Genomic DNA, 10,877 nt, shown 5'->3' with positions numbered 1-10,877 from the left:
TTTTTTTGGTCTTTTTGAGACAAGTTCTTCCTGTAGCCACCTGGATTTGCTATAGAGACAAGGCTGGCCTCGAACTCATAGAGATCCACCTGCCTCTGCCTCACAAGTGCTGGGATTAAAGGTGTGCATCTGATTGCTATTTTAAATAGTTGGTTTTTTGCAGAGAGAAGGAAGTTGGCAAGAGATGGCTCAGTGGGTAAAGTGCTTGTCCTGCAAACATGAGGACCTTATTTTATTTATTATTTTTTATGTGTATGAGTGTATTACCTGCATGTATGTAAGTGTGCCTGTGTCATGCAATGTCCATGGACGACAAAAGAGGGTATTGGATTCCCTGGAACTGGAGTTATAGATGGTTATTAGCTGCCATGTGGGTGCTGGGATTCGAACTGGAAGCCTCTACAAGAACTGTCAGTGCTCTTGACCACCGAACCATCTCTCTAGCTGCAGAAAAACAACCTAAAGGAGGAATTCATGGTTTTTAGAGGTCTCAAAGGTCACCTGGCTTCTAGATCAGTGATGAGCTGGAAAGGATGAGGTGGAGCAGAGATGCTTACCTCATGGCAGCCAAGGCAGAGAGAGGGGAAGGAGCCAGTGAAAGACATGTGCTTCAAAATCATGTCCCCAGTGCCCTACTTCCTCCAGGTAGATCCCACTTTTAACAATTTTTATTACCGCCCAATAATCCTTTCAGTGATGACCCATCAGTGAATTAGTCTGTTGGTAAGAGCCCTCAAAACCCACTTTCCAAAAGTAAACCTCCAAACACTGCTTATGTGGTAGATCAAGCTTTCAATAAATGAACCTTTTTGGGGAATACGTCCTGCATAGCCAATCCAAAACACCACTTTACTCTCCTTTCAGGGTCCTGACTTCAGTTGGCAGACTTCAGATATTCTACCAGTTGGTAGACTCCAGGCTTGATCTTTAGAGTCCGTGTAAGTACCAATGCTGTATTCTTTTTTTTAAAAAAAAATATTTTATTATTTTAATTTTATGCGTATGCATGTATTGCCTGCATGTAGGTAAGTGCACCGGTGTCGTGCAATGCCCGACAGAGGACAGAAGAGGCTGTTGGATCCCCTGGAACTGGAGTTATGGACAGTTGTTAGCTGTCATGTGGGTGCTGGGATTCGAACCCAGGTCTTCTGCAAGAACAGTCAGTGTTCTTAACTGCTGAGTCATCTCTCCAGCCCCCCAATGCTGTATTCTTAACTCTTTCTCTGCAGTCCTGGTTAAGACACAGCTCAAGGTAATACTTCCTCTAGGAAACCTTCCCTGATTCCCAGAGGAATCCAGGATGACAGTTACTGCCAATGTTCTACATATTTCTATTTTTCAGAACTACCTAAGTATCTCTCAACTGAAAATATGGTCAATTTACAACTTTATATTGAAAATTGCCCTTTTAAACATTCATATCTTTTTTTCGGTCTTTTTGAGACAGGGTCTCCCTGTAGGTCCAACTGTCCTGGAACTCACTATGTAGACCAGGCTGGCCTTGAACTAACAGAGATCTGCCTGCCTCTGCCTCCCAAGTGCTGGGATTAAAGGTGTGCGCCACCACACCCTGCATCATATCCTTTTTTATTTTATTTATTTACTTATTTATTTTTGAGACAGAGTCTCAAAATGTAGTCGTGACTGGCCTAGAACTCGGTATGTAGACCTGGCTGGCCTTGAACTTGCAGTGATCCTGCTGCCTTTGCCTCCAGAGTGCCGGGATTATAGGCATATGCCACCATACCTGGCAGGATTCTAGGATTCACCCAGCCTCTTTCACCCAGTATTGTCACTTGTTCTTCCATAACTTTAGAAGGTCTAAGACAATTTACAAAGAAATGTCAGAGAGCGAGAGTGAGAGCGAGAGAGAGAGGTGGGGCATTGTGGCATATATCTTTAATCCCAGCATTTGGGAGGCAAAAGCAGGTAAATCTCTGTGAGACTGAGGCCAGCCTGGTCTACATAGTGAGTTCCAGGCCAGGTGGGGCTACAGGGAGACCCTGTCTCAAAAAAGACCAAAAAGAAAAGAAAACAAAAACTTCGTGTTTTCATGTTTTTGAATGTGGTGATGCATGTCTTTCATCCCAGCACTCAGGAGGCAGAGGCAGAGGCAGGTGGATCTCTGGTCTACATAGTGATTTCAGGATTACAGGGAGATCCTGTCTCAGAAAGACCAAAAACAAACAAACAAACAAACAAAAAACCCTAAAAAACCCTTCACAGCTTCATATTTATTTTGCTTTCTGAGTCTGTGCTTGTGCCTTCTCTTTCACAATTTTCCACTCCTCCATAAGGAAATCACGCTTCTTGACCCTCCCATGAGCACATTTAGCATAGGCCCTGCTGACCTGTATTTTTATTTTTTTTAAGATAATCCTCTAAGGGCTTTAGGTCTCACAGCATCCATAGTACCACCCCCTCAGTTCTGGTGCTTTCCCAACCCTCTTGGTGTAAAGGTAAACAAACCTATTACCAGGGGTTCAAGACAGCCTAGTTTTGTTAGAGGCTGTATTGTACAAAACCCTTTGATGGTATGTCAAACACATTTTGAATGCCTCTAAGCACCTCTCCAGAAGAGGAAAAATCAAATAAATAATTTTTTTTAAAGTAAATAAACTGGTGCTTATTTTCCGTCTCTTTTACTTTCTTTTTTTTTGAACTTCAGGGCTTTATTGTACAACAGGGAGACCCAGGCTTTGCGCCCACCTGCCAGCTCCCAAACTTTTAAATTGTTATTTCTGATGTTCCTGTTAACCCCTTTATGATCTCCACATGGACTTTTAAAAACAATATATCCAGATATTGAATAGGCATTTAGAAGGGAACAAATAAAGTTAGTTTAGTGATAAACTCTAGTATAATATTTACCATCAGTGTAAAATGAATTATGTAAATATGTTGTCTGTGTTTAAAGGAGGAAAGCTTGAGCTTTACTTCCATTTTAGCAGCTACTGAAGAACAGACTAAGATTGTTCAGTGTGCTGGGTGTGGTGGTGCATACCTTTAATCCCAACACACAGGAGGCAGAGGCAGGGGGCTCTCTATGAGATTGAGGTATGCTTGGGCTACATAGCCAGTTCCAGGCCAGCTGTGGCTACAGAGAGACCTCAAAAAAATTGTTTAGTAGCCATTCCTACCCATTAAGTGGCCTGGGCACTGTGAGCTACAGGTCAGTCTTTGCAGTGAGCTGAGTCCTCTATGCTTCAAAAGCAAAGTGCTGAACAGGCACTGATGCATATATCATGCAGGCACAGAATTTCCTGTGCCATTACCTGTCACACCAGACCCCTGAATGAACCCTCAGTGCTCTTGTGGCAATGTCAGAACAGTGCAGAGGTGAATCTAGGTGCTTAAAAATTATTTTTGTGGGCTAGAGAGATGGCACATCTGTTAAGAGCACTGATTGCTCTTACAGAGGACCCAGGTTCGATTCCCAGCACCCATATGGTGGCTTTTAACTGTCTGTAACTCCAGTTCCAGGGGAATCTGACCTCTTCTGACTACCATGGGCATTGCAAGACATGAGTGCACTTACATACATGCAGGCAAAACACTCATACACATAAAATAAAAATAAGGAAAATGCTTTTTTTTTTTTTTTTTGTCTTTTGGAAGCAGGGTCTCCCTGTAGCCCCAGCTGTCCTGGAACTCACTATGTAGACCAGGCTGGCCTTGAACTCACAGAGATCCACCTGCCTCTGCCTCCCAAGTGCTGGGACTACAGGTGTGTGCCACCATGCCTGGCTCAGTAAAATGTTTTTTAAAAATTATTTTGTATGTATGGGGCCTGGAGAGATGGAACACTGGTTGTTCTTGCAGGAGACCCGGGTTCAAATCCCAACACCCACATGGCAGCTAATAACTGTCCATAACTCCAGTTCCAGAGGATCCAATGGCCTCTTCAGTCCTCCGTGGGCATTGCACGACACAGGTGCATTTACCTACATGTGGGCAATACTCATACAGATAAAAAAATAAATAAAATATTTTTAAAAATTGCATGTTTTCCTACATTGTAAAGACGTATTATGATTTATTATTTATTATTTTTCTTCTTCTTTTTTTTCTTTTGAGACAGGGTCTTCCTGTAGCCCCAGCTGGCCTGGAACTCACAAAGATCCCCCTGCCTCTGCCTCCCCAGAGCTAGATTAAAGGCATGTGCCACCACGCCCAGCCATACTATGATTTTTTTTAAACAAACATTAATTTTGTGACTATATGTATCCTGTCTATTTTTTTAAAGTATTTAAGACATGTTTATTTTGATATCTTCATTCCTTGGTATAATACATTTGAGTTTCCATTTAATATTTTTGTTTTGCGGACAGAATCTTCATTTGGGCAGTGCCCTTCAGACTTGCAGACCTTCTAAAACTTTAACCCTTAAACACATAATTCTACTTCTAAACTAAGAATTTGGGAGTTAAATAAAATGAGACAGTCACTTTTATTTACATGTTTGTACATATTTGAATCTTGTTCTAATCAGTGACTTGTTTCCAATATGAAAACTAAATTTAAAGCAACTTCATCAGTTTTATTCAAATACAACTGTTCATGTACCATACTCAAGCTCCTTCCTTATGAAGTAGATTTAGATTCCACCTCACTGAATCAGAAATAACGTTAATTTAATGAGGTCCAATCTTCTATAAATAGCATGAAAATGCAGGCTGAAAACTTCCCAGGATACTACTATACAGTCTTGTCTGCTCTGTTAATGCACTGAAAGAAGATATTTACTTAAAATATAGACACAAGATTATTCCGTTCTGTTCAAACCTATTAAATACCTCCCAAAAGTTTTATAATTCCATCCTAAAAATTCTTGGAACTATGAGTTTATGCTGTTCAAAAATGTGACCTCTACAAAAGATTCCAGATTTCAGAAAAAAAAAAACCTTCTTCTAATTTAAAAGTTGATTGCTTTGCCAAACGATGCAGCCAGGTTTGCTTCTCTAAAAGCTTCTGATAAAGTCGGATGTGCGTGGCAGACTCTAGCTATGTCTTCACAGGACGCTCTACATTCCAAAGCCAGAGCAGCTTCATTTACCATTTTTCCAGCGTCTGGTCCTAGAATGTGTGCTCCCAGTGCTCTGTCTGTTGATTTCTGTCCAAGAATCTTCACCATGCCATCTGTATCAGAATTTGTTTTAGCTCTGCTGTTTGCTGCAAATGGGAATTTCCCAACTTTGTACTCAATACCCTCTTCTTTCAACTGTTCTGATTTGCCAACCCAAGCAACCTCAGGGTGTGTGTAAATCACCGATGGCACACAATTATAGTCAATGTGCACAGCACCACCAGCCATTCCTGCAACACAGATGATACCTTCATCTTCTGCTTTGTGAGCCAGCACTGGACCAGCAATCACATCCCCTATAGCATAGATATTTGGAATTTTAGTTTGGAATCTGGTATTGACTGGAATTCCACCTCTGGGATCTAGCTCAATTCCATGCTCTTCTAGTCCCAAATTCTGAGTAAAGGGTCGTTGACCAATGCAAACCAAGAGAACATCAGAAGTGATAACTTCAGCTTTGCCACCAGAAGCAGCTTCAATACATACATCAATTTTCCCATCTGACTTCTTGGTGGCACCAGTAACTTTGATATTCAGTTTAAATTTAGACCCTTGCTTTTGAAGTATGTGTTGAAAATTTTTTGATATCTCCATGTCAATTCCAATTCCACCTACATGACCCAAAAAGTCAACTGCCATCACATCTGCACCAAGTCTTTGCCACACTGAACCCAATTCTATACCAATTACTCCTGCACCAATAACAACCAACTTTTCTGGAACTTTTTTTAAAGATAAAGCTCCTGTAGATGACACTATTGTATCTTCATCAATCATGATTCCAGGAAAAGGAGTTACTTCTGAACCCGTAGCTATAAGAATGTTTTTGGTACCAATAGCCTGAGTGCTGCCACCTGCTTTTGTAGCCGTCACCTGGTTTCTGCCAGTTATCTTCCCAAATCCATTAACGTGAACAACCTTATTTTGTTTGAATAAGTGGGCAATTCCACCTGTTAATGCTTTTACTGCAGACCTCTTCTGCTCCATCATCTTTTCTAAATTCAAGCAAACTTCTGATATTTCAATTCCCCTAGATGCAAAATCTTTTCCATGGGCCAAATGGTAATAATGAGTTATTCAATAAAGCCTTGGAAGGAATGCAGCCAACATTCAAGCATGTTCCACCCAGAGTTTCATTTGTCTCAAAGTAAACTGTCTTAAAGGCTAACTGGGCAGCTTTAACGGCAGCAACATATCCTCCAGGGCCAGAACCTATCACTGTTACATCAGCCTCAATTGGTTGATCTGCGTAAGTTCTTAGGGGCACTTCAGAAACTCCTCGTAGGCCATGAGGTAGTCGACTGAAATGGCCCCTCTTGGCCAAGGAGCAGTACACCCGGCTCCAGCGCTGCATTTTACCCCAGTGCCGGCCCTTCCACCAGTTCTTTCACCTCCACCAGGTGACTGTTGGGTTTTCCAAGGTCTCCCTGCCCTGCGCATCGTAGCCTGTTTATTTAAAGGTGTATAAAATATGGTTCCCTTCTCCTGTAAGCTCAGTGTTCAACAGGAGTCTATGAAAAACATTAGATGCAGTAGAATACTGTGAAATGATGAAGCAGGAACTGATGCTCCCTGACTGGGTTTCTGAGTTGCTAGAACATTTGGATACTGCCTTATATCTGGCAGTTTAAAAAGAAAATCTGGGTATGGCAGCACACATTTTTAATCCCAGCTATGGAGAGGCAGAGGCATGTGGATCGCTGTGAGTTCCAGGCCAGTCTGGTCTCCATAGCAAATTCCAGGCCACCCAGTGCTACATAGTAAGACCTGGGGGTGGGGCGGGGGGTATACACATGCCACAGAGCACATATGGAGGTCAGAGGACAACTTGGAGTTAGTTCTCACTTTCCACCATGTGTGTGTGTCCTGGAGATCAAGCGGAGGTCCCAGGCTGAGTGGCAAGCAACTTCACTCACTGAGCCATCTTGCTGGCCCGTATCCAGCAGTTTTGATGACAGCTCAGGTGCCTTGGAAAGAATTTAGTTTCTGCCTGTCAATTTAAGTAACAGGCTTAGTGATTTTCTTTTTTAAGTTTTATACCTTGACAATTTTGTACATGAATACAATGTATCTTGATTCTATCCACCCCCAACTCAGGCCTCCAACTTCCCTAGGCACGTCCCAACAGTTCTACCTCCCACCTTTGCTGCTTGCCCACCCTGCCTTTTGTTTTGTAACTAAGATCAATCAGGGCCACCTGCTGACTGATCTTGTACATGCTGGGTAAACACTAATACTGAGCTACCTTCCAGCCTCCAGGACCAGAGTAGGCCTCACCTACCTTAACATTGCTTTTCTCTTCTGCTATCAATTCATAATCTCTACTATGTCTCCCGTTTCAATTTTTTTTTTTTTTTTTTTCTATGTAGCCCTGGCTGGCCTGGTACTCACAGAGATCCACTTGCCTCTGCCTTCCCAGTGGTGGGACAAAGGTATGCACCACCTCCAGAGTCTTGGGATCTGCTTGATTTAGCTAAAGAATGCTTTTCCTGTTAAGGCAGTTTTCCTGGCCAGTCACCTGATAGGCTGCTGCTATTTGTGTCAAATGTGCCCTTGGGGAGCAGGGTCAGAATGCTCGGGGTTATTTATCCACTGCCATCCTTCTCAGCAAGGGCCTGTGAGAGGTTCTTAGACATTGTACATGAATGGCTTATCCTGTTCCTTACAAACTGGTCTTTTTTTTTTTTTGAGAAAGACAGTGTCTCATGTATTTCAAGCTGGTCTCAGATTCACTACATAGTTAAAGATTTCCCTGTACTTTTGATCTCCTATCTCTATCTCCCAAGTGCTGGACTTAAAGGTGGTTCTTATGCTCTGCTGGGTATCAAACCCAAGGTCTCAGGGTTACTAAATTCTACCAACTGAGCTAAAGTCCCAGTCTGGCAGGGAAATCTTTTCAATAAATGAGTCTATAAATATCTGGAAGGACTCTGCAAAGCAGCATCGAGCTCATGTTGGTTTGGGTTTCCCATCTTTTTTCAACTCTGTGTTCCTTCTCTATGAGTAGTCTACGACATTTCATCCTCCTTTACGGCTTTTACAAAATTATGAAAAAAATTTAGTGGTTTTCACACTAAGCTCGGGTAGCTAGCTGAGCTCCCCCGCCTTTTCAATATTCCACTTTCACAGCTTGCCCAATCCTCATAAAATTTTTTTTGATTCTTATTTTATGAGTGTTCTGCTTACATGTATGTGAGTGCACCTGTGTATGCAATGCCCTTGGAGGCCCGAAGAGGTATTGGATCCCTCTGAAACTAGAGTTAGGGACAGTTGTTAGCTGTTACGTGAGTGCTGAGAACTGAACCCAGGTCCTCTGCAAGAGGAGCCAGTGCTCTTAACTGCTGAGCCTTCTCTCCAGTCCCTCTTCTCTCTATCTTCCTTAATTCTTCCCTCCTTTTCTTTTTGAGACCAGGTCCTCTGTAGCCCCAGCTGGCCTGGAACTCCCTATGTAGACCAGGCTGGTTTAGAACTCAGAGATCTGCCTAGCTGTGCTTCCTGGTGCTAGGATCAATGTAGTGTACCACCATGCCCAGTCCTTCCTTTCTTTAATAGGGTCTTAAACATGTTTGTTATGTTGGCAATCTGGCCCTGAACCTCCTGATTCTTCTGCCTCTACTTTGCAAGTGCTGGGATGAACAGGTGTTCATCACTGTGCCCAGTTAGGCTGAACTTTTCTGTTGAGAATGTTTTTATGCAATTCTTGAAATTTGTTCCACATTATTTTAAGAAAAGTCCAGAAGGTCACTCATATGATTTTTTTTTTTTTTGAGACAGGGTCTTCGTGTAGCCCAAGATGACCTGGAACTCACTTTGTAGACCAGGCTGGCCTTGAACTCAGAGATTCTCCTGCCTTTTCCTTCCAAGTGCAAGGACTATAGGCATGTGCCACCACTCCTGGCTGTATCATATGAATTTATACTTGCCTTTGTTTCTGTTTTTTTTTTGTTTTTTTGTATATTTTTTTTGAGACAGGGTCTCCCTGTAGCCCTAGCTGTCCTGGAACTCGCTATGTAGACCAGGCTGGCCTTAAACTCAGAGATCCACCTGCTCTGCACTCCAGAGTGCACCACCATGCCCGGCCTGTTTTAATTTTTATTAGACTAAGGCACAGCTCTTACTTTTGTAAAAGGATGCATTGGGTAGTCAGTCAGATCCAGCCAAGAACTTTTTGTTTTGAAATAGGGGTCTCATTATATAATTCCAGATGGCTTAGAACTTACTATGTAGACCAGCCTGGCCTTGAACTCACAGAGATCTGCGTGCCTTTGCCTCCTGAGCGCTGAGACTAAAGGTAAGCATCACTACCCCTGGCCAGGGCTTCTGTTTTTCCAATGGTGCGGTGCCATTCTTCTCATCTTCCAGGGTTCTGTAATACGGCTTTGTCTAGAGTTATGTTCAACATCCCTTTCACTTAGGCTAAGAAAAAGCAGCCTATTCTCTTTTCTTTGGTCAGGAAGCTGCCACTCAGTAGCCCTCATAAGACTTGGTTTTTATTCTTCTTCCCATTCATTCCAAGCTCAGAGGAAAATATAAAGTCCCCTGCATCTCTTAATCTCATTCCTAATAGGATGAAGTACTGTAGTTGAGAGTGTGAACTCAGACAAAGGTTTGCTTACCTTTTTTATAACCTGTAGCAAGTTATTTACTTTTTCCAAGTTCCAGTATTTTCATTGGTATTACGAAAGCAGAAGGCTGGTTTCTTTTCCATTACTAGGGACTGGGGAATGGGTACTGGGTATTTTAGTTACTTTTCCTGTTACTGTGATAAAATAGCCTCACAACAATAATTTAAGGGGTTGCTGGTAGTGGCCCTTTAATTGCAGTCTTCTGGAGCCAGAGACAGGTGGGGTCCTATGAGTTTGAGGCTAGCCTGGTCTATGTTGTAAATTCCAGGCTAGCCAGGGCTACATAGTGAGCTAGTACCTTAAAAAATAACATTCTCGCCGGGCGTGGTGGTGCACGCCTTTAATCCCAGCACTTGGGAGGCAGAGGCAAGTGGATCTTTGTGAGTTCGAGGCCAGCCTGGTCTACATAGTGAGTTCCAGGACAGCTGGGGCTACAAGGAGACCCTGTCTCAAAACAGACAAAAAAAAAAAAAATAACATTCTCACTCCCCCCCAAAGAAACAAAAACCAAAACCTAAAACAAAACAAAACCAAACAAACAAAAAAACCTAAGGAAGAAAGGGTTACTTAAGGCTCAGAGTTGGAGTGTATGGTTCATCATGGCAGCGAAGTCCTGGTGCAGGAACTTGAGGCAGCTGCTTATACTGTAACCACAGGCAGGAACCAGAAAACAAGGGATACTAGTGCTTAGTTCATTTTCTCCATATAGTCCAGGACTACAGCCTGTGGAATGGTTTTGCCCACATTTACAGGTGGGTCTTCCTACCTCAATTAACCCAGTCTAGATAATACTTCAAAGGCAAGGCCAGAGGCAAAGCTAATCTAGTTAACCCTTCATAAGTGTGACCTAAAGCTAGTCTCTGAGATGATTCCAGAGGCCATCCAATTACAGTATAGTCATCACACTGGGTAAACTTAACAAAAGTCACTACAGGAAAGTTAGCCAATCGTCTGTTAGAGACAACCATTCTCTTTAATTTTTTCTTTAACACATCTATTTATTCATTTGTTATATGTGTATATGCTTTCACTTGAGTGTAGCCCACAGTGAACATGTGGAAGTCAGAGAACTTTTGTGAGTCAGTTCTCGCCTTCCACCATGTGAGTTTCACAGATTGAACTATGATTTTATCATACAAGTAACACATTAATTTGGCAGCGGTGGT

General features: G+C 42.4%; 1 pseudogene across 1 annotated transcript; it reads right to left on the bottom strand.

Annotated features, from left to right (window-relative positions):
* Positions 1 to 4,855: 4,855 nt before the first annotated feature.
* LOC103747392 lies at positions 4,856 to 6,467 on the bottom strand (annotated as a pseudogene). Its single transcript, XR_001872839.2, has one exon. The product of XR_001872839.2 is annotated as a dihydrolipoyl dehydrogenase, mitochondrial pseudogene (transcript).
* Positions 6,468 to 10,877: the final 4,410 nt, after the last annotated feature.

Source organism: Nannospalax galili, unplaced genomic scaffold (assembly GCF_000622305.1).
Source record: "Nannospalax galili isolate Female #2095 unplaced genomic scaffold, S.galili_v1.0 scaffold24, whole genome shotgun sequence".
NCBI classification, from domain to species: domain Eukaryota; kingdom Metazoa; phylum Chordata; class Mammalia; order Rodentia; family Spalacidae; genus Nannospalax; species Nannospalax galili.
The sequence above is the reverse complement of the archived record's forward strand: the minus strand, read 5'-3'. Positions and strand labels throughout refer to the sequence as shown.